Consider the following 20149-nt stretch of genomic DNA (forward strand, 5'->3'; position numbering starts at 1 on the left):
GCCAGCCTACACGAGACTTCCAGAGCACCCTGGAAGACATCGAGGGACTGGAGTAACTGGCATGCGACGTGTCACAGGGCTCGTTGGTCTAGGGGTATGATTCCTGCTTAGGGTGCAGGAGGTCCGGGTTCAAATACCGGTCGAGCCCTAGCGTTTTGTGCAAACTGATCGCACGTCAGTGGCTGAGTCAGCGCAAAAAGCTCGCCGCCAATATCAAATGAATTTCTTATTTGATGTGAGCAATTGACACTCTGGTCCGACGCGTGAAGGCAGTTACGAAGGTTTCGGGTACAGATGGTAGCAGATGCATGTTAGTAAGTCTCGCTTAAAGTGATGAAAAAGTGTTTCCGCCCGGGATCGAACCGGGGACCTTCTGCGTGTTAGGCAGACGTGATAACCGCTACACCACGGAAACTGCTTATGTGCACCTTACTTCATAGACAACTTGTAGTGATGTTGCCATCGTAACTAAAAAATTCAATAAATGTGGTACTTGCAAAACGAAGGGACATGCAGCAGATGCACACACGACGAGGCTCACTGGAGTACAATACGACATAGGCAGGAAAATACTGTTCCCGACCGGGATCGAACCGGGGACCTTCTGCGTGTGAAGCAGACGTGATAACCGCTACACTACGGAAACGACGGACACGCTCAGTCCATCCTTGTGCACTCGAATACGCCTCAGCCTTTCTCTCGTCCGCGCATGCACACACCATAGTTCTTTTGACAGCCTGAAACCCATTGCAGCCGAGGGCTCAAGAAGTCTTCGGGGTGCCCGAGAGGGTGTCTGCCGTAGCACCCCTAACGAGATAGCGGCGTTTCGCGCAGTCGTTATTGCAAGTCACATCAGCAAAAACAATCACCTCCTTAGCAGCTGGCAGTGCGCGCCCAGCGGCAGCTCTACATGAAGGTACCAATAGCCCAGGAAGGCCGCCGACCGCGGGAATTCGCGCCGCCTCCATCCCGCCAGCCTACACGAGACTTCCAGAGCACCCTGGAAGACATCGAGGGACTGGAGTAACTGGCATGCGACGTGTCACAGGGCTCGTTGGTCTAGGGGTATGATTCCTGCTTAGGGTGCAGGAGGTCCCGGGTTCAAATACCGGTCGAGCCCTAGCGTTTTGTGCAAACTGATCGCACGTCAGTGGCTGAGTCAGCGCAAAAAGCTCGCCGCCAATATCAAATGAATTTCTTATTTGATGTGAGCAATTGACACTCTGGTCCGACGCGTGAAGGCAGTTACGAAGGTTTCGGGTACAGATGGTAGCAGATGCATGTTAGTAAGTCTCGCTTAAAGTGATGAAAAAGTGTTTCCGCCCGGGATCGAACCGGGGAACTTCTGCGTGTTAGGCAGACGTGATAACCGCTACACCACGGAAACTGCTTATGTGCACCTTACTTCATAGACAACTTGTAGTGATGTTGCCATCGTAACTAAAAAATTCAATAAATGTGGTACTTGCAAAACGAAGGGACATGCAGCAGATCCACACACGACGAGGCTCACTGGAGTACAATACGACATAGGCAGGAAAATACTGTTCCCGCCCGGGATCGAACCGGGGACCTTCTGCGTGTGAAGCAGACGTGATAACCGCTACACTACGGAAACGACGGACACGCTCAGTCCCTCCTTGTGCACTCGAATACGCCTCAGCCTTTCTCTCGTCCGCGCATGCACACACCATAGTTCTTTTGACAGCCTGAAACCCATCGCAGCCGAGGGCTCAAGAAGTCTTCGGGGTGCCCGAGAGGGTGTCTGCCGTAGCACCCCTAACGAGATAGCGGCGTTTCGCGCAGTCGTTATTGCAAGTCACATCAGCAAAAACAATCACCTCCTTAGCAGCAGGCAGTGCGCGCCTAGCGGCAGCTCTACATGAAGGTACCAATAGCCCAGGAAGGCCGCCGACCGCGGGAATTCGCGCCGCCTCCATCCCGCCAGCCTACACGAGACTTCCAGAGCACCCTGGAAGACATCGAGGGACTGGAGTAACTGGCATGCGACGTGTCACAGGGCTCGTTGGTCTAGGGGTATGATTCCTGCTTAGGGTGCAGGAGGTCCCGGGTTCAAATCCCGGACGAGCCCTAGCGTTTTGTGCAAACTGATCGCACGTCAGTGGCTGAGTCAGCGCAAAAAGCTCGCCGCCAATATCAAATGAATTTCTTATTTGATGTGAGCAATTGACACTCTGGTCCGACGCGTGAAGGCAGTTACGAAGGTTTCGGGTACAGATGGTAGCAGATGCATGTTAGTAAGTCTCGCTTAAAGTGATGAAAAAGTGTTTCCGCCCGGGATCGAACCGGGGACCTTCTGCGTGTTAGGCAGACGTGATAACCGCTACACCACGGAAACTGCTTATGTGCACCTTACTTCATAGACAACTTGTAGTGATGTTGCCATCGTAACTAAAAAATTCAATAAATGTGGTACTTGCAAAACGAAGGGACATGCAGCAGATGCACACACGACGAGGCTCACTGGAGTACAATACGACATAGGCAGGAAAATACTGTTCCCGACCGGGATCGAACCGGGGACCTTCTGCGTGTGAAGCAGACGTGATAACCGCTACACTACGGAAACGACGGACACGCTCAGTCCATCCTTGTGCACTCGAATACGCCTCAGCCTTTCTCTCGTCCGCGCATGCACGCACCATAGTTCTTTTGACAGCCTGAAACCCATTGCAGCCGAGGGCTCAAGAAGTCTTCGGGGTGCCCGAGAGGGTGTCTGCCGTAGCACCCCTAACGAGATAGCGGCGTTTCGCGCAGTCGTTATTGCAAGTCACATCAGCAAAAACAATCACCTCCTTAGCAGCAGGCAGTGCGCGCCTAGCGGCAGCTCTACATGAAGGTACCAATAGCCCAGGAAGGCCGCCGACCGCGGGAATTCGCGCCGCCTCCATCCCGCCAGCCTACACGAGACTTCCAGAGCACCCTGGAAGACATCGAGGGACTGGAGTAACTGGCATGCGACGTGTCACAGGGCTCGTTGGTCTAGGGGTATGATTCCTGCTTAGGGTGCAGGAGGTCCCGGGTTCAAATACCGGTCGAGCCCTAGCGTTTTGTGCAAACTGATCGCACGTCAGTGGCTGAGTCAGCGCAAAAAGCTCGCCGCCAATATCAAATGAATTTCTTATTTGATGTGAGCAATTGACACTCTGGTCCGACGCGTGAAGGCAGTTACGAAGGTTTCGGGTACAGATGGTAGCAGATGCATGTTAGTAAGTCTCGCTTAAAGTGATGAAAAAGTGTTTCCGCCCGGGATCGAACCGGGGACCTTCTGCGTGTTAGGCAGACGTGATAACCGCTACACCACGGAAACTGCTTATGTGCACCTTACTTCATAGACAACTTGTAGTGATGTTGCCATCGTAACTAAAAAATTCAATAAATGTGGTACTTGCAAAACGAAGGGACATGCAGCAGATGCACACACGACGAGGCTCACTGGAGTACAATACGACATAGGCAGGAAAATACTGTTCCCGACCGGGATCGAACCGGGGACCTTCTGCGTGTGAAGCAGACGTGATAACCGCTACACTACGGAAACGACGGACACGCTCAGTCCATCCTTGTGCACTCGAATACGCCTCAGCCTTTCTCTCGTCCGCGCATGCACACACCATAGTTCTTTTGACAGCCTGAAACCCATTGCAGCCGAGGGCTCAAGAAGTCTTCGGGGTGCCCGAGAGGGTGTCTGCCGTAGCACCCCTAACGAGATAGCGGCGTTTCGCGCAGTCGTTATTGCAAGTCACATCAGCAAAAACAATCACCTCCTTAGCAGCTGGCAGTGCGCGCCCAGCGGCAGCTCTACATGAAGGTACCAATAGCCCAGGAAGGCCGCCGACCGCGGGAATTCGCGCCGCCTCCATCCCGCCAGCCTACACGAGACTTCCAGAGCACCCTGGAAGACATCGAGGGACTGGAGTAACTGGCATGCGACGTGTCACAGGGCTCGTTGGTCTAGGGGTATGATTCCTGCTTAGGGTGCAGGAGGTCCCGGGTTCAAATACCGGTCGAGCCCTAGCGTTTTGTGCAAACTGATCGCACGTCAGTGGCTGAGTCAGCGCAAAAAGCTCGCCGCCAATATCAAATGAATTTCTTATTTGATGTGAGCAATTGACACTCTGGTCCGACGCGTGAAGGCAGTTACGAAGGTTTCGGGTACAGATGGTAGCAGATGCATGTTAGTAAGTCTCGCTTAAAGTGATGAAAAAGTGTTTCCGCCCGGGATCGAACCGGGGACCTTCTGCGTGTTAGGCAGACGTGATAACCGCTACACCACGGAAACTGCTTATGTGCACCTTACTTCATAGACAACTTGTAGTGATGTTGCCATCGTAACTAAAAAATTCAATAAATGTGGTACTTGCAAAACGAAGGGACATGCAGCAGATGCACACACGACGAGGCTCACTGGAGTACAATACGACATAGGCAGGAAAATACTGTTCCCGCCCGGGATCGAACCGGGGACCTTCTGCGTGTGAAGCAGACGTGATAACCGCTACACTACGGAAACGACTGACACGCTCAGTCCCTCCTTGTGCACTCGAATACGCCTCAGCCTTTCTCTCGTCCGCGCATGCACACACCATAGTTCTTTTGACAGCCTGAAACCCATCGCAGCCGAGGGCTCAAGAAGTCTTCGGGGTGCCCGAGAGGGTGTCTGCCGTAGCACCCCTAACGAGATAGCGGCGTTTCGCGCAGTCGTTATTGCAAGTCACATCAGCAAAAACAATCACCTCCTTAGCAGCAGGCAGTGCGCGCCTACGGCAGCTCTACATGAAGGTACCAATAGCCCAGGAAGGCCGCCGACCGCGGGAATTCGCGCCGCCTCCATCCCGCCAGCCTACACGAGACTTCCAGAGCACCCTGGAAGACATCGAGGGACTGGAGTAACTGGCATGCGACGTGTCACAGGGCTCGTTGGTCTAGGGGTATGATTCCTGCTTAGGGTGCAGGAGGTCCCGGGTTCAAATCCCGGACGAGCCCTAGCGTTTTGTGCAAACTGATCGCACGTCAGTGGCTGAGTCAGCGCAAAAAGCTCGCCGCCAATATCAAATGAATTTCTTATTTGATGTGAGCAATTGACACTCTGGTCCGACGCGTGAAGGCAGTTACGAAGGTTTCGGGTACAGATGGTAGCAGATGCATGTTAGTAAGTCTCGCTTAAAGTGATGAAAAAGTGTTTCCGCCCGGGATCGAACCGGGGACCTTCTGCGTGTTAGGCAGACGTGATAACCGCTACACCACGGAAACTGCTTATGTGCACCTTACTTCATAGACAACTTGTAGTGATGTTGCCATCGTAACTAAAAAATTCAATAAATGTGGTACTTGCAAAACGAAGGGACATGCAGCAGATGCACACACGACGAGGCTCACTGGAGTACAATACGACATAGGCAGGAAAATACTGTTCCCGACCGGGATCGAACCGGGGACTTTCTGCGTGTGAAGCAGACGTGATAACCGCTACACTACGGAAACGACGGACACGCTCAGTCCATCCTTGTGCACTCGAATACGCCTCAGCCTTTCTCTCGTCCACGCATGCACACACCATAGTTCTTTTGACAGCCTGAAACCCATTGCAGCCGAGGGCTCAAGAAGTCTTCGGGGTGCCCGAGAGGGTGTCTGCCGTAGCACCCCTAACGAGATAGCGGCGTTTCGCGCAGTCGTTATTGCAAGTCACATCAGCAAAAACAATCACCTCCTTAGCAGCAGGCAGTGCGCGCCTAGCGGCAGCTCTACATGAAGGTACCAATAGCCCAGGAAGGCCGCCGACCGCGGGAATTCGCGCCGCCTCCATCCCGCCAGCCTACACGAGACTTCCAGAGCACCCTGGAAGACATCGAGGGACTGGAGTAACTGGCATGCGACGTGTCACAGGGCTCGTTGGTCTAGGGGTATGATTCCTGCTTAGGGTGCAGGAGGTCCCGGGTTCAAATACCGGTCGAGCCCTAGCGTTTTGTGCAAACTGATCGCACGTCAGTGGCTGAGTCAGCGCAAAAAGCTCGCCGCCAATATCAAATGAATTTCTTATTTGATGTGAGCAATTGACACTCTGGTCCGACGCGTGAAGGCAGTTACGAAGGTTTCGGGTACAGATGGTAGCAGATGCATGTTAGTAAGTCTCGCTTAAAGTGATGAAAAAGTGTTTCCGCCCGGGATCGAACCGGGGACCTTCTGCGTGTTAGGCAGACGTGATAACCGCTACACCACGGAAACTGCTTATGTGCACCTTACTTCATAGACAACTTGTAGTGATGTTGCCATCGTAACTAAAAAATTCAATAAATGTGGTACTTGCAAAACGAAGGGACATGCAGCAGATGCACACACGACGAGGCTCACTGGAGTACAATACGACATAGGCAGGAAAATACTGTTCCCGACCGGGATCGAACCGGGGACCTTCTGCGTGTGAAGCAGACGTGATAACCGCTACACTACGGAAACGACGGACACGCTCAGTCCATCCTTGTGCACTCGAATACGCCCCAGCCTTTCTCTCGTCCGCGCATGCACACACCATAGTTCTTTTGACAGCCTGAAACCCATTGCAGCCGAGGGCTCAAGAAGTCTTCGGGGTGCCCGAGAGGGTGTCTGCCGTAGCACCCCTAACGAGATAGCGGCGTTTCGCGCAGTCGTTATTGCAAGTCACATCAGCAAAAACAATCACCTCCTTAGCAGCAGGCAGTGCGCGCCTAGCGGCAGCTCTACATGAAGGTACCAATAGCCCAGGAAGGCCGCCGACCGCGGGAATTCGCGCCGCCTCCATCCCGCCAGCCTACACGAGACTTCCAGAGCACCCTGGAAGACATCGAGGGACTGGAGTAACTGGCATGCGACGTGTCACAGGGCTCGTTGGTCTAGGGGTATGATTCCTGCTTAGGGTGCAGGAGGTCCCGGGTTCAAATACCGGTCGAGCCCTAGCGTTTTGTGCAAACTGATCGCACGTCAGTGGCTGAGTCAGCGCAAAAAGCTCGCCGCCAATATCAAATGAATTTCTTATTTGATGTGAGCAATTGACACTCTGGTCCGACGCGTGAAGGCAGTTACGAAGGTTTCGGGTACAGATGGTAGCAGATGCATGTTAGTAAGTCTCGCTTAAAGTGATGAAAAAGTGTTTCCGCCCGGGATCGAACCGGGGACCTTCTGCGTGTTAGGCAGACGTGATAACCGCTACACCACGGAAACTGCTTATGTGCACCTTACTTCATAGACAACTTGTAGTGATGTTGCCATCGTAACTAAAAAATTCAATAAATGTGGTACTTGCAAAACGAAGGGACATGCAGCAGATGCACACACGACGAGGCTCACTGGAGTACAATACGACATAGGCAGGAAAATACTGTTCCCGACCGGGATCGAACCGGGGACCTTCTGCGTGTGAAGCAGACGTGATAACCGCTACACTACGGAAACGACGGACACGCTCAGTCCATCCTTGTGCACTCGAATACGCCCCAGCCTTTCTCTCGTCCGCGCATGCACACACCATAGTTCTTTTGACAGCCTGAAACCCATTGCAGCCGAGGGCTCAAGAAGTCTTCGGGGTGCCCGAGAGGGTGTCTGCCGTAGCACCCCTAACGAGATAGCGGCGTTTCGCGCAGTCGTTATTGCAAGTCACATCAGCAAAAACAATCACCTCCTTAGCAGCAGGCAGTGCGCGCCCAGCGGCAGCTCTACATGAAGGTACCAATAGCCCAGGAAGGCCGCCGACCGCGGGAATTCGCGCCGCCTCCATCCCGCCAGCCTACACGAGACTTCCAGAGCACCCTGGAAGACATCGAGGGACTGGAGTAACTGGCATGCGACGTGTCACAGGGCTCGTTGGTCTAGGGGTATGATTCCTGCTTAGGGTGCAGGAGGTCCCGGGTTCAAATACCGGTCGAGCCCTAGCGTTTAGTGCAAACTGATCGCACGTCAGTGGCTGAGTCAGCGCAAAAAGCTCGCCGCCAATATCAAATGAATTTCTTATTTGATGTGAGCAATTGACACTCTGGTCCGACGCGTGAAGGCAGTTACGAAGGTTTCGGGTACAGATGGTAGCAGATGCATGTTAGTAAGTCTCGCTTAAAGTGATGAAAAAGTGTTTCCGCCCGGGATCGAACCGGGGAACTTCTGCGTGTTAGGCAGACGTGATAACCGCTACACCACGGAAACTGCTTATGTGCACCTTACTTCATAGACAACTTGTAGTGATGTTGCCATCGTAACTAAAAAATTCAATAAATGTGGTACTTGCAAAACGAAGGGACATGCAGCAGATGCACACACGACGAGGCTCACTGGAGTACAATACGACATAGGCAGGAAAATACTGTTCCCGCCCGGGATCGAACCGGGGACCTTCTGCGTGTGAAGCAGACGTGATAACCGCTACACTACGGAAACGACGGACACGCTCAGTCCCTCCTTGTGCACTCGAATACGCCTCAGCCTTTCTCTCGTCCGCGCATGCACACACCATAGTTCTTTTGACAGCCTGAAACCCATCGCAGCCGAGGGCTCAAGAAGTCTTCGGGGTGCCCGAGAGGGTGTCTGCCGTAGCACCCCTAACGAGATAGCGGCGTTTCGCGCAGTCGTTATTGCAAGTCACATCAGCAAAAACAATCACCTCCTTAGCAGCAGGCAGTGCGCGCCCAGCGGCAGCTCTACATGAAGGTACCAATAGCCCAGGAAGGCCGCCGACCGCGGGAATTCGCGCCGCCTCCATCCCGCAAGCCTACACGAGACTTCCAGAGCACCCTGGAAGACATCGAGGGACTGGAGTAACTGGCATGCGACGTGTCACAGGGCTCGTTGGTCTAGGGGTATGATTCCTGCTTAGGGTGCAGGAGGTCCCGGGTTCAAATACCGGTCGAGCCCTAGCGTTTTGTGCAAACTGATCGCACGTCAGTGGCTGAGTCAGCGCAAAAAGCTCGCCGCCAATATCAAATGAATTTCTTATTTGATGTGAGCAATTGACACTCTGGTCCGACGCGTGAAGGCAGTTACGAAGGTTTCGGGTACAGATGGTAGCAGATGCATGTTAGTAAGTCTCGCTTAAAGTGATGAAAAAGTGTTTCCGCCCGGGATCGAACCGGGGACCTTCTGCGTGTTAGGCAGACGTGATAACCGCTACACCACGGAAACTGCTTATGTGCACCTTACTTCATAGACAACTTGTAGTGATGTTGCCATCGTAACTAAAAAATTCAATAAATGTGGTACTTGCAAAACGAAGGGACATGCAGCAGATGCACACACGACGAGGCTCACTGGAGTACAATACGACATAGGCAGGAAAATACTGTTCCCGACCGGGATCGAACCGGGGACCTTCTGCGTGTGAAGCAGACGTGATAACCGCTACACTACGGAAACGACGGACACGCTCAGTCCATCCTTGTGCACTCGAATACGCCCCAGCCTTTCTCTCGTCCGCGCATGCACACACCATAGTTCTTTTGACAGCCTGAAACCCATTGCAGCCGAGGGCTCAAGAAGTCTTCGGGGTGCCCGAGAGGGTGTCTGCCGTAGCACCCCTAACGAGATAGCGGCGTTTCGCGCAGTCGTTATTGCAAGTCACATCAGCAAAAACAATCACCTCCTTAGCAGCTGGCAGTGCGCGCCCAGCGGCAGCTCTACATGAAGGTACCAATAGCCCAGGAAGGCCGCCGACCGCGGGAATTCGCGCCGCCTCCATCCCGCCAGCCTACACGAGACTTCCAGAGCACCCTGGAAGACATCGAGGGACTGGAGTAACTGGCATGCGACGTGTCACAGGGCTCGTTGGTCTAGGGGTATGATTCCTGCTTAGGGTGCAGGAGGTCCCGGGTTCAAATACCGGTCGAGCCCTAGCGTTTTGTGCAAACTGATCGCACGTCAGTGGCTGAGTCAGCGCAAAAAGCTCGCCGCCAATATCAAATGAATTTCTTATTTGATGTGAGCAATTGACACTCTGGTCCGACGCGTGAAGGCAGTTACGAAGGTTTCGGGTACAGATGGTAGCAGATGCATGTTAGTAAGTCTCGCTTAAAGTGATGAAAAAGTGTTTCCGCCCGGGATCGAACCGGGGAACTTCTGCGTGTTAGGCAGACGTGATAACCGCTACACCACGGAAACTGCTTATGTGCACCTTACTTCATAGACAACTTGTAGTGATGTTGCCATCGTAACTAAAAAATTCAATAAATGTGGTACTTGCAAAACGAAGGGACATGCAGCAGATGCACACACGACGAGGCTCACTGGAGTACAATACGACATAGGCAGGAAAATACTGTTCCCGCCCGGGATCGAACCGGGGACCTTCTGCGTGTGAAGCAGACGTGATAACCGCTACACTACGGAAACGACGGACACGCTCAGTCCCTCCTTGTGCACTCGAATACGCCTCAGCCTTTCTCTCGTCCGCGCATGCACACACCATAGTTCTTTTGACAGCCTGAAACCCATCGCAGCCGAGGGCTCAAGAAGTCTTCGGGGTGCCCGAGAGGGTGTCTGCCGTAGCACCCCTAACGAGATAGCGGCGTTTCGCGCAGTCGTTATTGCAAGTCACATCAGCAAAAACAATCACCTCCTTAGCAGCTGGCAGTGCGCGCCCAGCGGCAGCTCTACATGAAGGTACCAATAGCCCAGGAAGGCCGCCGACCGCGGGAATTCGCGCCGCCTCCATCCCGCCAGCCTACACGAGACTTCCAGAGCACCCTGGAAGACATCGAGGGACTGGAGTAACTGGCATGCGACGTGTCACAGGGCTCGTTGGTCTAGGGGTATGATTCCTGCTTAGGGTGCAGGAGGTCCCGGGTTCAAATACCGGTCGAGCCCTAGCGTTTTGTGCAAACTGATCGCACGTCAGTGGCTGAGTCAGCGCAAAAAGCTCGCCGCCAATATCAAATGAATTTCTTATTTGATGTGAGCAATTGACACTCTGGTCCGACGCGTGAAGGCAGTTACGAAGGTTTCGGGTACAGATGGTAGCAGATGCATGTTAGTAAGTCTCGCTTAAAGTGATGAAAAAGTGTTTCCGCCCGGGATCGAACCGGGGACCTTCTGCGTGTTAGGCAGACGTGATAACCGCTACACCACGGAAACTGCTTATGTGCACCTTACTTCATAGACAACTTGTAGTGATGTTGCCATCGTAACTAAAAAATTCAATAAATGTGGTACTTGCAAAACGAAGGGACATGCAGCAGATGCACACACGACGAGGCTCACTGGAGTACAATACGACATAGGCAGGAAAATACTGTTCCCGACCGGGATCGAACCGGGGACCTTCTGCGTGTGAAGCAGACGTGATAACCGCTACACTACGGAAACGACGGACACGCTCAGTCCATCCTTGTGCACTCGAATACGCCTCAGCCTTTCTCTCGTCCGCGCATGCACACACCATAGTTCTTTTGACAGCCTGAAACCCATTGCAGCCGAGGGCTCAAGAAGTCTTCGGGGTGCCCGAGAGGGTGTCTGCCGTAGCACCCCTAACGAGATAGCGGCGTTTCGCGCAGTCGTTATTGCAAGTCACATCAGCAAAAACAATCACCTCCTTAGCAGCAGGCAGTGCGCGCCTAGCGGCAGCTCTACATGAAGGTACCAATAGCCCAGGAAGGCCGCCGACCGCGGGAATTCGCGCCGCCTCCATCCCGCCAGCCTACACGAGACTTCCAGAGCACCCTGGAAGACATCGAGGGACTGGAGTAACTGGCATGCGACGTGTCACAGGGCTCGTTGGTCTAGGGGTATGATTCCTGCTTAGGGTGCAGGAGGTCCCGGGTTCAAATCCCGGACGAGCCCTAGCGTTTTGTGCAAACTGATCGCACGTCAGTGGCTGAGTCAGCGCAAAAAGCTCGCCGCCAATATCAAATGAATTTCTTATTTGATGTGAGCAATTGACACTCTGGTCCGACGCGTGAAGGCAGTTACGAAGGTTTCGGGTACAGATGGTAGCAGATGCATGTTAGTAAGTCTCGCTTAAAGTGATGAAAAAGTGTTTCCGCCCGGGATCGAACCGGGGACCTTCTGCGTGTTAGGCAGACGTGATAACCGCTACACCACGGAAACTGCTTATGTGCACCTTACTTCATAGACAACTTGTAGTGATGTTGCCATCGTAACTAAAAAATTCAATAAATGTGGTACTTGCAAAACGAAGGGACATGCAGCAGATGCACACACGACGAGGCTCACTGGAGTACAATACGACATAGGCAGGAAAATACTGTTCCCGACCGGGATCGAACCGGGGACTTTCTGCGTGTGAAGCAGACGTGATAACCGCTACACTACGGAAACGACGGACACGCTCAGTCCATCCTTGTGCACTCGAATACGCCTCAGCCTTTCTCTCGTCCGCGCATGCACACACCATAGTTCTTTTGACAGCCTGAAACCCATTGCAGCCGAGGGCTCAAGAAGTCTTCGGGGTGCCCGAGAGGGTGTCTGCCGTAGCACCCCTAACGAGATAGCGGCGTTTCGCGCAGTCGTTATTGCAAGTCACATCAGCAAAAACAATCACCTCCTTAGCAGCAGGCAGTGCGCGCCTAGCGGCAGCTCTACATGAAGGTACCAATAGCCCAGGAAGGCCGCCGACCGCGGGAATTCGCGCCGCCTCCATCCCGCCAGCCTACACGAGACTTCCAGAGCACCCTGGAAGACATCGAGGGACTGGAGTAACTGGCATGCGACGTGTCACAGGGCTCGTTGGTCTAGGGGTATGATTCCTGCTTAGGGTGCAGGAGGTCCCGGGTTCAAATACCGGTCGAGCCCTAGCGTTTTGTGCAAACTGATCGCACGTCAGTGGCTGAGTCAGCGCAAAAAGCTCGCCGCCAATATCAAATGAATTTCTTATTTGATGTGAGCAATTGACACTCTGGTCCGACGCGTGAAGGCAGTTACGAAGGTTTCGGGTACAGATGGTAGCAGATGCATGTTAGTAAGTCTCGCTTAAAGTGATGAAAAAGTGTTTCCGCCCGGGATCGAACCGGGGACCTTCTGCGTGTTAGGCAGACGTGATAACCGCTACACCACGGAAACTGCTTATGTGCACCTTACTTCATAGACAACTTGTAGTGATGTTGCCATCGTAACTAAAAAATTCAATAAATGTGGTACTTGCAAAACGAAGGGACATGCAGCAGATGCACACACGACGAGGCTCACTGGAGTACAATACGACATAGGCAGGAAAATACTGTTCCCGCCCGGGATCGAACCGGGGACCTTCTGCGTGTGAAGCAGACGTGATAACCGCTACACTACGGAAACGACGGACACGCTCAGTCCATCCTTGTGCACTCGAATACGCCCCAGCCTTTCTCTCGTCCGCGCATGCACACACCATAGTTCTTTTGACAGCCTGAAACCCATTGCAGCCGAGGGCTCAAGAAGTCTTCGGGGTGCCCGAGAGGGTGTCTGCCGTAGCACCCCTAACGAGATAGCGGCGTTTCGCGCAGTCGTTATTGCAAGTCACATCAGCAAAAACAATCACCTCCTTAGCAGCTGGCAGTGCGCGCCCAGCGGCAGCTCTACATGAAGGTACCAATAGCCCAGGAAGGCCGCCGTCCGCGGGAATTCGCGCCGCCTCCATCCCGCCAGCCTACACGAGACTTCCAGAGCACCCTGGAAGACATCGAGGGACTGGAGTAACTGGCATGCGACGTGTCACAGGGCTCGTTGGTCTAGGGGTATGATTCCTGCTTAGGGTGCAGGAGGTCCCGGGTTCAAATACCGGTCGAGCCCTAGCGTTTTGTGCAAACTGATCGCACGTCAGTGGCTGAGTCAGCGCAAAAAGCTCGCCGCCAATATCAAATGAATTTCTTATTTGATGTGAGCAATTGACACTCTGGTCCGACGCGTGAAGGCAGTTACGAAGGTTTCGGGTACAGATGGTAGCAGATGCATGTTAGTAAGTCTCGCTTAAAGTGATGAAAAAGTGTTTCCGCCCGGGATCGAACCGGGGAACTTCTGCGTGTTAGGCAGACGTGATAACCGCTACACCACGGAAACTGCTTATGTGCACCTTACTTCATAGACAACTTGTAGTGATGTTGCCATCGTAACTAAAAAATTCAATAAATGTGGTACTTGCAAAACGAAGGGACATGCAGCAGATGCACACACGACGAGGCTCACTGGAGTACAATACGACATAGGCAGGAAAATACTGTTCCCGCCCGGGATCGAACCGGGGACCTTCTGCGTGTGAAGCAGACGTGATAACCGCTACACTACGGAAACGACGGACACGCTCAGTCCCTCCTTGTGCACTCGAATACGCCTCAGCCTTTCTCTCGTCCGCGCATGCACACACCATAGTTCTTTTGACAGCCTGAAACCCATCGCAGCCGAGGGCTCAAGAAGTCTTCGGGGTGCCCGAGAGGGTGTCTGCCGTAGCACCCCTAACGAGATAGCGGCGTTTCGCGCAGTCGTTATTGCAAGTCACATCAGCAAAAACAATCACCTCCTTAGCAGCAGGCAGTGCGCGCCCAGCGGCAGCTCTACATGAAGGTACCAATAGCCCAGGAAGGCCGCCGACCGCGGGAATTCGCGCCGCCTCCATCCCGCAAGCCTACACGAGACTTCCAGAGCACCCTGGAAGACATCGAGGGACTGGAGTAACTGGCATGCGACGTGTCACAGGGCTCGTTGGTCTAGGGGTATGATTCCTGCTTAGGGTGCAGGAGGTCCCGGGTTCAAATACCGGTCGAGCCCTAGCGTTTTGTGCAAACTGATCGCACGTCAGTGGCTGAGTCAGCGCAAAAAGCTCGCCGCCAATATCAAATGAATTTCTTATTTGATGTGAGCAATTGACACTCTGGTCCGACGCGTGAAGGCAGTTACGAAGGTTTCGGGTACAGATGGTAGCAGATGCGTGTTAGTAAGTCTCGCTTAAAGTGATGAAAAAGTGTTTCCGCCCGGGATCGAACCGGGGACCTTCTGCGTGTTAGGCAGACGTGATAACCGCTACACCACGGAAACTGCTTATGTGCACCTTACTTCATAGACAACTTGTAGTGATGTTGCCATCGTAACTAAAAAATTCAATACATGTGGTACTTGCAAAACGAAGGGACATGCAGCAGATGCACACACGACGAGGCTCACTGGAGTACAATACGACATAGGCAGGAAAATACTGTTCCCGACCGGGATCGAACCGGGGACCTTCTGCGTGTGAAGCAGACGTGATAACCGCTACACTACGGAAACGACGGACACGCTCAGTCCATCCTTGTGCACTCGAATACGCCCCAGCCTTTCTCTCGTCCGCGCATGCACACACCATAGTTCTTTTGACAGCCTGAAACCCATTGCAGCCGAGGGCTCAAGAAGTCTTCGGGGTGCCCGAGAGGGTGTCTGCCGTAGCACCCCTAACGAGATAGCGGCGTTTCGCGCAGTCGTTATTGCAAGTCACATCAGCAAAAACAATCACCTCCTTAGCAGCAGGCAGTGCGCGCCTAGCGGCAGCTCTACATGAAGGTACCAATAGCCCAGGAAGGCCGCCGACCGCGGGAATTCGCGCCGCCTCCATCCCGCCAGCCTACACGAGACTTCCAGAGCACCCTGGAAGACATCGAGGGACTGGAGTAACTGGCATGCGACGTGTCACAGGGCTCGTTGGTCTAGGGGTATGATTCCTGCTTAGGGTGCAGGAGGTCCCGGGTTCAAATCCCGGACGAGCCCTAGCGTTTTGTGCAAACTGATCGCACGTCAGTGGCTGAGTCAGCGCAAAAAGCTCGCCGCCAATATCAAATGAATTTCTTATTTGATGTGAGCAATTGACACTCTGGTCCGACGCGTGAAGGCAGTTACGAAGGTTTCGGGTACAGATGGTAGCAGATGCATGTTAGTAAGTCTCGCTTAAAGTGATGAAAAAGTGTTTCCGCCCGGGATCGAACCGGGGACCTTCTGCGTGTTAGGCAGACGTGATAACCGCTACACCACGGAAACTGCTTATGTGCACCTTACTTCATAGACAACTTGTAGTGATGTTGCCATCGTAACTAAAAAATTCAATAAATGTGGTACTTGCAAAACGAAGGGACATGCAGCAGATGCACACACGACGAGGCTCACTGGAGTACAATACGACATAGGCAGGAAAATACTGTTCCCGACCGGGATCGAACCGGGGACTTTCTGCGTGTGAAGCAGACGTGATAACCGCTACACTACGGAAACGACGGACACGCTCAGTCCATCCTTGTGCACTCGAATACGCCTCAGCCTTTCTCTCGTCCGCGCATGCACACACCATAGTTCTTTTGACAGCCTGAAACCCATTGCAGCCGAGGGCACAAGAAGTCTTCGGGGTGCCCGAGAGGGTGTCTGCCGTAGCACCCCTAACGAGATAGCGGCGTTTCGCGCAGTCGTTATTGCAAGTCACATCAGCAAAAACAATCACCTCCTTAGCAGCAGGCAGTGCGCGCCTAGCGGCAGCTCTACATGAAGGTACCAATAGCCCAGGAAGGCCGCCGACCGCGGGAATTCGCGCCGCCTCCATCCCGCCAGCCTACACGAGACTTCCAGAGCACCCTGGAAGACATCGAGGGACTGGAGTAACTGGCATGCGACGTGTCACAGGGCTCGTTGGTCTAGGGGTATGATTCCTGCTTAGGGTGCAGGAGGTCCCGGGTTCAAATACCGGTCGAGCCCTAGCGTTTTGTGCAAACTGATCGCACGTCAGTGGCTGAGTCAGCGCAAAAAGCTCGCCGCCAATATCAAATGAATTTCTTATTTGATGTGAGCAATTGACACTCTGGTCCGACGCGTGAAGGCAGTTACGAAGGTTTCGGGTACAGATGGTAGCAGATGCATGTTAGTAAGTCTCGCTTAAAGTGATGAAAAAGTGTTTCCGCCCGGGATCGAACCGGGGACCTTCTGCGTGTTAGGCAGACGTGATAACCGCTACACCACGGAAACTGCTTATGTGCACCTTACTTCATAGACAACTTGTAGTGATGTTGCCATCGTAACTAAAAAATTCAATAAATGTGGTACTTGCAAAACGAAGGGACATGCAGCAGATGCACACACGACGAGGCTCACTGGAGTACAATACGACATAGGCAGGAAAATACTGTTCCCGACCGGGATCGAACCGGGGACCTTCTGCATGTGAAGCAGACGTGATAACCGCTACACTACGGAAACGACGGACACGCTCAGTCCATCCTTGTGCACTCGAATACGCCCCAGCCTTTCTCTCGTCCGCGCATGCACACACCATAGTTCTTTTGACAGCCTGAAACCCATTGCAGCCGAGGGCTCAAGAAGTCTTCGGGGTGCCCGAGAGGGTGTCTGCCGTAGCACCCCTAACGAGATAGCGGCGTTTCGCGCAGTCGTTATTGCAAGTCACATCAGCAAAAACAATCACCTCCTTAGCAGCTGGCAGTGCGCGCCCAGCGGCAGCTCTACATGAAGGTACCAATAGCCCAGGAAGGCCGCCGACCGCGGGAATTCGCGCCGCCTCCATCCCGCCAGCCTACACGAGACTTCCAGAGCACCCTGGAAGACATCGAGGGACTGGAGTAACTGGCATGCGACGTGTCACAGGGCTCGTTGGTCTAGGGGTATGATTCCTGCTTAGGGTGCAGGAGGTCCCGGGTTCAAATACCGGTCGAGCCCTAGCGTTTTGTGCAAACTGATCGCACGTCAGTGGCTGAGTCAGCGCAAAAAGCTCGCCGCCAATATCAAATGAATTTCTTATTTGATGTGAGCAATTGACACTCTGGTCCGACGCGTGAAGGCAGTTACGAAGGTTTCGGGTACAGATGGTAGCAGATGCATGTTAGTAAGTCTCGCTTAAAGTGATGAAAAAGTGTTTCCGCCCGGGATCGAACCGGGGACCTTCTGCGTGTTAGGCAGACGTGATAACCGCTACACCACGGAAACTGCTTATGTGCACCTTACTTCATAGACAACTTGTAGTGATGTTGCCATCGTAACTAAAAAATTCAATAAATGTGGTACTTGCAAAACGAAGGGACATGCAGCAGATGCACACACGACGAGGCTCACTGGAGTACAATACGACATAGGCAGGAAAATACTGTTCCCGACCGGGATCGAACCGGGGACCTTCTGCGTGTGAAGCAGACGTGATAACCGCTACACTACGGAAACGACGGACACGCTCAGTCCATCCTTGTGCACTCGAATACGCCCCAGCCTTTCTCTCGTCCGCGCATGCACACACCATAGTTCTTTTGACAGCCTGAAACCCATTGCAGCCGAGGGCTCAAGAAGTCTTCGGGGTGCCCGAGAGGGTGTCTGCCGTAGCACCCCTAACGAGATAGCGGCGTTTCGCGCAGTCGTTATTGCAAGTCACATCAGCAAAAACAATCACCTCCTTAGCAGCTGGCAGTGCGCGCCCAGCGGCAGCTCTACATGAAGGTACCAATAGCCCAGGAAGGCCGCCGACCGCGGGAATTCGCGCCGCCTCCATCCCGCCAGCCTACACGAGACTTCCAGAGCACCCTGGAAGACATCGAGGGACTGGAGTAACTGGCATGCGACGTGTCACAGGGCTCGTTGGTCTAGGGGTATGATTCCTGCTTAGGGTGCAGGAGGTCCCGGGTTCAAATACCGGTCGAGCCCTAGCGTTTTGTGCAAACTGATCGCACGTCAGTGGCTGAGTCAGCGCAAAAAGCTCGCCGCCAATATCAAATGAATTTCTTATTTGATGTGAGCAATTGACACTCTGGTCCGACGCGTGAAGGCAGTTACGAAGGTTTCGGGTACAGATGGTAGCAGATGCATGTTAGTAAGTCTCGCTTAAAGTGATGAAAAAGTGTTTCCGCCCGGGATCGAACCGGGGAACTTCTGCGTGTTAGGCAGACGTGATAACCGCTACACCACGGAAACTGCTTATGTGCACCTTACTTCATAGACAACTTGTAGTGATGTTGCCATCGTAACTAAAAAATTCAATAAATGTGGTACTTGCAAAACGAAGGGACATGCAGCAGATGCACACACGACGAGGCTCACTGGAGTACAATACGACATAGGCAGGAAAATACTGTTCCCGCCCGGGATCGAACCGGGGACCTTCTGCGTGTGAAGCAGACGTGATAACCGCTACACTACGGAAACGACGGACACGCTCAGTCCCTCCTTGTGCACTCGAATACGCCTCAGCCTTTCTCTCGTCCGCGCATGCACACACCATAGTTCTTTTGACAGCCTGAAACCCATCGCAGCCGAGGGCTCAAGAAGTCTTCGGGGTGCCCGAGAGGGTGTCTGCCGTAGCACCCCTAACGAGATAGCGGCGTTTCGCGCAGTCGTTATTGCAAGTCACATCAGCAAAAACAATCACCTCCTTAGCAGCAGGCAGTGCGCGCCCAGCGGCAGCTCTACATGAAGGTACCAATAGCCCAGGAAGGCCGCCGACCGCGGGAATTCGCGCCGCCTCCATCCCGCAAGCCTACACGAGACTTCCAGAGCACCCTGGAAGACATCGAGGGACTGGAGTAACTGGCATGCGACGTGTCACAGGGCTCGTTGGTCTAGGGGTATGATTCCTGCTTAGGGTGCAGGAGGTCCCGGGTTCAAATACCGGTCGAGCCCTAGCGTTTTGTGCAAACTGATCGCACGTCAGTGGCTGAGTCAGCGCAAAAAGCTCGCCGCCAATATCAAATGAATTTCTTATTTGATGTGAGCAATTGACACTCTGGTCCGACGCGTGAAGGCAGTTACGAAGGTTTCGGGTACAGATGGTAGCAGATGCGTGTTAGTAAGTCTCGCTTAAAGTGATGAAAAAGTGTTTCCGCCCGGGATCGAACCGGGGACCTTCTGCGTGTTAGGCAGACGTGATAACCGCTACACCACGGAAACTGCTTATGTGCACCTTACTTCATAGACAACTTGTAGTGATGTTGCCATCGTAACTAAAAAATTCAATAAATGTGGTACTTGCAAAACGAAGGGACATGCAGCAGATGCACACACGACGAGGCTCACTGGAGTACAATACGACATAGGCAGGAAAATACTGTTCCCGACCGGGATCGAACCGGGGACCTTCTGCGTGTGAAGCAGACGTGATAACCGCTACACTACGGAAACGACGGACACGCTCAGTCCATCCTTGTGCACTCGAATACGCCCCAGCCTTTCTCTCGTCCGCGCA

General features: G+C 53.3%; 46 non-coding genes across 46 annotated transcripts; 4 read left to right on the forward strand and 42 right to left on the reverse strand.

Annotated features, from left to right (window-relative positions):
- Positions 1 to 342: 342 nt before the first annotated feature.
- On the reverse strand, positions 343 to 415 carry Trnav-aac (transfer RNA valine (anticodon AAC)). Its single transcript has one exon. It is a non-coding gene; the product is annotated as a tRNA-Val (tRNA).
- Positions 416 to 573: 158 nt separating this feature from the next.
- On the reverse strand, positions 574 to 646 carry Trnav-cac (transfer RNA valine (anticodon CAC)). Its single transcript has one exon. It is a non-coding gene; the product is annotated as a tRNA-Val (tRNA).
- Positions 647 to 1314: 668 nt separating this feature from the next.
- Trnav-aac (transfer RNA valine (anticodon AAC)) lies at positions 1315 to 1387 on the reverse strand. The gene has a single exon. It is a non-coding gene; the product is annotated as a tRNA-Val (tRNA).
- Positions 1388 to 1545: 158 nt separating this feature from the next.
- Positions 1546 to 1618, reverse strand: Trnav-cac (transfer RNA valine (anticodon CAC)). Its single transcript has one exon. It is a non-coding gene; the product is annotated as a tRNA-Val (tRNA).
- A 402-nt stretch (positions 1619 to 2020) lies between these two features.
- Positions 2021 to 2092, forward strand: Trnap-agg (transfer RNA proline (anticodon AGG)). Its single transcript has one exon. It is a non-coding gene; the product is annotated as a tRNA-Pro (tRNA).
- Positions 2093 to 2286: 194 nt separating this feature from the next.
- Positions 2287 to 2359, reverse strand: Trnav-aac (transfer RNA valine (anticodon AAC)). The gene has a single exon. It is a non-coding gene; the product is annotated as a tRNA-Val (tRNA).
- Positions 2360 to 2517: 158 nt separating this feature from the next.
- On the reverse strand, positions 2518 to 2590 carry Trnav-cac (transfer RNA valine (anticodon CAC)). Its single transcript has one exon. It is a non-coding gene; the product is annotated as a tRNA-Val (tRNA).
- Positions 2591 to 3258: 668 nt separating this feature from the next.
- On the reverse strand, positions 3259 to 3331 carry Trnav-aac (transfer RNA valine (anticodon AAC)). Its single transcript has one exon. It is a non-coding gene; the product is annotated as a tRNA-Val (tRNA).
- A 158-nt stretch (positions 3332 to 3489) lies between these two features.
- On the reverse strand, positions 3490 to 3562 carry Trnav-cac (transfer RNA valine (anticodon CAC)). The gene has a single exon. It is a non-coding gene; the product is annotated as a tRNA-Val (tRNA).
- Positions 3563 to 4230: 668 nt separating this feature from the next.
- On the reverse strand, positions 4231 to 4303 carry Trnav-aac (transfer RNA valine (anticodon AAC)). Its single transcript has one exon. It is a non-coding gene; the product is annotated as a tRNA-Val (tRNA).
- Positions 4304 to 4461: 158 nt separating this feature from the next.
- Trnav-cac (transfer RNA valine (anticodon CAC)) lies at positions 4462 to 4534 on the reverse strand. Its single transcript has one exon. It is a non-coding gene; the product is annotated as a tRNA-Val (tRNA).
- A 401-nt stretch (positions 4535 to 4935) lies between these two features.
- On the forward strand, positions 4936 to 5007 carry Trnap-agg (transfer RNA proline (anticodon AGG)). The gene has a single exon. It is a non-coding gene; the product is annotated as a tRNA-Pro (tRNA).
- Positions 5008 to 5201: 194 nt separating this feature from the next.
- Trnav-aac (transfer RNA valine (anticodon AAC)) lies at positions 5202 to 5274 on the reverse strand. Its single transcript has one exon. It is a non-coding gene; the product is annotated as a tRNA-Val (tRNA).
- Positions 5275 to 5432: 158 nt separating this feature from the next.
- On the reverse strand, positions 5433 to 5505 carry Trnav-cac (transfer RNA valine (anticodon CAC)). The gene has a single exon. It is a non-coding gene; the product is annotated as a tRNA-Val (tRNA).
- Positions 5506 to 6173: 668 nt separating this feature from the next.
- Positions 6174 to 6246, reverse strand: Trnav-aac (transfer RNA valine (anticodon AAC)). The gene has a single exon. It is a non-coding gene; the product is annotated as a tRNA-Val (tRNA).
- A 158-nt stretch (positions 6247 to 6404) lies between these two features.
- On the reverse strand, positions 6405 to 6477 carry Trnav-cac (transfer RNA valine (anticodon CAC)). Its single transcript has one exon. It is a non-coding gene; the product is annotated as a tRNA-Val (tRNA).
- Positions 6478 to 7145: 668 nt separating this feature from the next.
- Positions 7146 to 7218, reverse strand: Trnav-aac (transfer RNA valine (anticodon AAC)). Its single transcript has one exon. It is a non-coding gene; the product is annotated as a tRNA-Val (tRNA).
- Positions 7219 to 7376: 158 nt separating this feature from the next.
- Trnav-cac (transfer RNA valine (anticodon CAC)) lies at positions 7377 to 7449 on the reverse strand. The gene has a single exon. It is a non-coding gene; the product is annotated as a tRNA-Val (tRNA).
- A 668-nt stretch (positions 7450 to 8117) lies between these two features.
- Trnav-aac (transfer RNA valine (anticodon AAC)) lies at positions 8118 to 8190 on the reverse strand. Its single transcript has one exon. It is a non-coding gene; the product is annotated as a tRNA-Val (tRNA).
- A 158-nt stretch (positions 8191 to 8348) lies between these two features.
- On the reverse strand, positions 8349 to 8421 carry Trnav-cac (transfer RNA valine (anticodon CAC)). The gene has a single exon. It is a non-coding gene; the product is annotated as a tRNA-Val (tRNA).
- A 668-nt stretch (positions 8422 to 9089) lies between these two features.
- On the reverse strand, positions 9090 to 9162 carry Trnav-aac (transfer RNA valine (anticodon AAC)). Its single transcript has one exon. It is a non-coding gene; the product is annotated as a tRNA-Val (tRNA).
- Positions 9163 to 9320: 158 nt separating this feature from the next.
- On the reverse strand, positions 9321 to 9393 carry Trnav-cac (transfer RNA valine (anticodon CAC)). Its single transcript has one exon. It is a non-coding gene; the product is annotated as a tRNA-Val (tRNA).
- Positions 9394 to 10061: 668 nt separating this feature from the next.
- On the reverse strand, positions 10062 to 10134 carry Trnav-aac (transfer RNA valine (anticodon AAC)). Its single transcript has one exon. It is a non-coding gene; the product is annotated as a tRNA-Val (tRNA).
- Positions 10135 to 10292: 158 nt separating this feature from the next.
- On the reverse strand, positions 10293 to 10365 carry Trnav-cac (transfer RNA valine (anticodon CAC)). Its single transcript has one exon. It is a non-coding gene; the product is annotated as a tRNA-Val (tRNA).
- A 668-nt stretch (positions 10366 to 11033) lies between these two features.
- Trnav-aac (transfer RNA valine (anticodon AAC)) lies at positions 11034 to 11106 on the reverse strand. The gene has a single exon. It is a non-coding gene; the product is annotated as a tRNA-Val (tRNA).
- A 158-nt stretch (positions 11107 to 11264) lies between these two features.
- Trnav-cac (transfer RNA valine (anticodon CAC)) lies at positions 11265 to 11337 on the reverse strand. Its single transcript has one exon. It is a non-coding gene; the product is annotated as a tRNA-Val (tRNA).
- A 402-nt stretch (positions 11338 to 11739) lies between these two features.
- Trnap-agg (transfer RNA proline (anticodon AGG)) lies at positions 11740 to 11811 on the forward strand. The gene has a single exon. It is a non-coding gene; the product is annotated as a tRNA-Pro (tRNA).
- A 194-nt stretch (positions 11812 to 12005) lies between these two features.
- Positions 12006 to 12078, reverse strand: Trnav-aac (transfer RNA valine (anticodon AAC)). Its single transcript has one exon. It is a non-coding gene; the product is annotated as a tRNA-Val (tRNA).
- Positions 12079 to 12236: 158 nt separating this feature from the next.
- On the reverse strand, positions 12237 to 12309 carry Trnav-cac (transfer RNA valine (anticodon CAC)). Its single transcript has one exon. It is a non-coding gene; the product is annotated as a tRNA-Val (tRNA).
- Positions 12310 to 12977: 668 nt separating this feature from the next.
- Trnav-aac (transfer RNA valine (anticodon AAC)) lies at positions 12978 to 13050 on the reverse strand. The gene has a single exon. It is a non-coding gene; the product is annotated as a tRNA-Val (tRNA).
- Positions 13051 to 13208: 158 nt separating this feature from the next.
- On the reverse strand, positions 13209 to 13281 carry Trnav-cac (transfer RNA valine (anticodon CAC)). The gene has a single exon. It is a non-coding gene; the product is annotated as a tRNA-Val (tRNA).
- A 668-nt stretch (positions 13282 to 13949) lies between these two features.
- Positions 13950 to 14022, reverse strand: Trnav-aac (transfer RNA valine (anticodon AAC)). Its single transcript has one exon. It is a non-coding gene; the product is annotated as a tRNA-Val (tRNA).
- A 158-nt stretch (positions 14023 to 14180) lies between these two features.
- On the reverse strand, positions 14181 to 14253 carry Trnav-cac (transfer RNA valine (anticodon CAC)). Its single transcript has one exon. It is a non-coding gene; the product is annotated as a tRNA-Val (tRNA).
- Positions 14254 to 14921: 668 nt separating this feature from the next.
- Positions 14922 to 14994, reverse strand: Trnav-aac (transfer RNA valine (anticodon AAC)). The gene has a single exon. It is a non-coding gene; the product is annotated as a tRNA-Val (tRNA).
- Positions 14995 to 15152: 158 nt separating this feature from the next.
- Trnav-cac (transfer RNA valine (anticodon CAC)) lies at positions 15153 to 15225 on the reverse strand. Its single transcript has one exon. It is a non-coding gene; the product is annotated as a tRNA-Val (tRNA).
- A 402-nt stretch (positions 15226 to 15627) lies between these two features.
- On the forward strand, positions 15628 to 15699 carry Trnap-agg (transfer RNA proline (anticodon AGG)). Its single transcript has one exon. It is a non-coding gene; the product is annotated as a tRNA-Pro (tRNA).
- Positions 15700 to 15893: 194 nt separating this feature from the next.
- On the reverse strand, positions 15894 to 15966 carry Trnav-aac (transfer RNA valine (anticodon AAC)). Its single transcript has one exon. It is a non-coding gene; the product is annotated as a tRNA-Val (tRNA).
- A 158-nt stretch (positions 15967 to 16124) lies between these two features.
- On the reverse strand, positions 16125 to 16197 carry Trnav-cac (transfer RNA valine (anticodon CAC)). The gene has a single exon. It is a non-coding gene; the product is annotated as a tRNA-Val (tRNA).
- A 668-nt stretch (positions 16198 to 16865) lies between these two features.
- Trnav-aac (transfer RNA valine (anticodon AAC)) lies at positions 16866 to 16938 on the reverse strand. The gene has a single exon. It is a non-coding gene; the product is annotated as a tRNA-Val (tRNA).
- Positions 16939 to 17096: 158 nt separating this feature from the next.
- On the reverse strand, positions 17097 to 17169 carry Trnav-cac (transfer RNA valine (anticodon CAC)). Its single transcript has one exon. It is a non-coding gene; the product is annotated as a tRNA-Val (tRNA).
- A 668-nt stretch (positions 17170 to 17837) lies between these two features.
- On the reverse strand, positions 17838 to 17910 carry Trnav-aac (transfer RNA valine (anticodon AAC)). The gene has a single exon. It is a non-coding gene; the product is annotated as a tRNA-Val (tRNA).
- Positions 17911 to 18068: 158 nt separating this feature from the next.
- Trnav-cac (transfer RNA valine (anticodon CAC)) lies at positions 18069 to 18141 on the reverse strand. Its single transcript has one exon. It is a non-coding gene; the product is annotated as a tRNA-Val (tRNA).
- A 668-nt stretch (positions 18142 to 18809) lies between these two features.
- Trnav-aac (transfer RNA valine (anticodon AAC)) lies at positions 18810 to 18882 on the reverse strand. The gene has a single exon. It is a non-coding gene; the product is annotated as a tRNA-Val (tRNA).
- Positions 18883 to 19040: 158 nt separating this feature from the next.
- Positions 19041 to 19113, reverse strand: Trnav-cac (transfer RNA valine (anticodon CAC)). The gene has a single exon. It is a non-coding gene; the product is annotated as a tRNA-Val (tRNA).
- A 668-nt stretch (positions 19114 to 19781) lies between these two features.
- Trnav-aac (transfer RNA valine (anticodon AAC)) lies at positions 19782 to 19854 on the reverse strand. The gene has a single exon. It is a non-coding gene; the product is annotated as a tRNA-Val (tRNA).
- A 158-nt stretch (positions 19855 to 20012) lies between these two features.
- On the reverse strand, positions 20013 to 20085 carry Trnav-cac (transfer RNA valine (anticodon CAC)). Its single transcript has one exon. It is a non-coding gene; the product is annotated as a tRNA-Val (tRNA).
- Between the last annotated feature and the right edge of the window lie 64 nt (positions 20086 to 20149).

This window comes from Schistocerca cancellata, chromosome 2 (assembly GCF_023864275.1).
Source record: "Schistocerca cancellata isolate TAMUIC-IGC-003103 chromosome 2, iqSchCanc2.1, whole genome shotgun sequence".
Taxonomy (NCBI): Eukaryota; Metazoa; Arthropoda; class Insecta; order Orthoptera; family Acrididae; genus Schistocerca; species Schistocerca cancellata.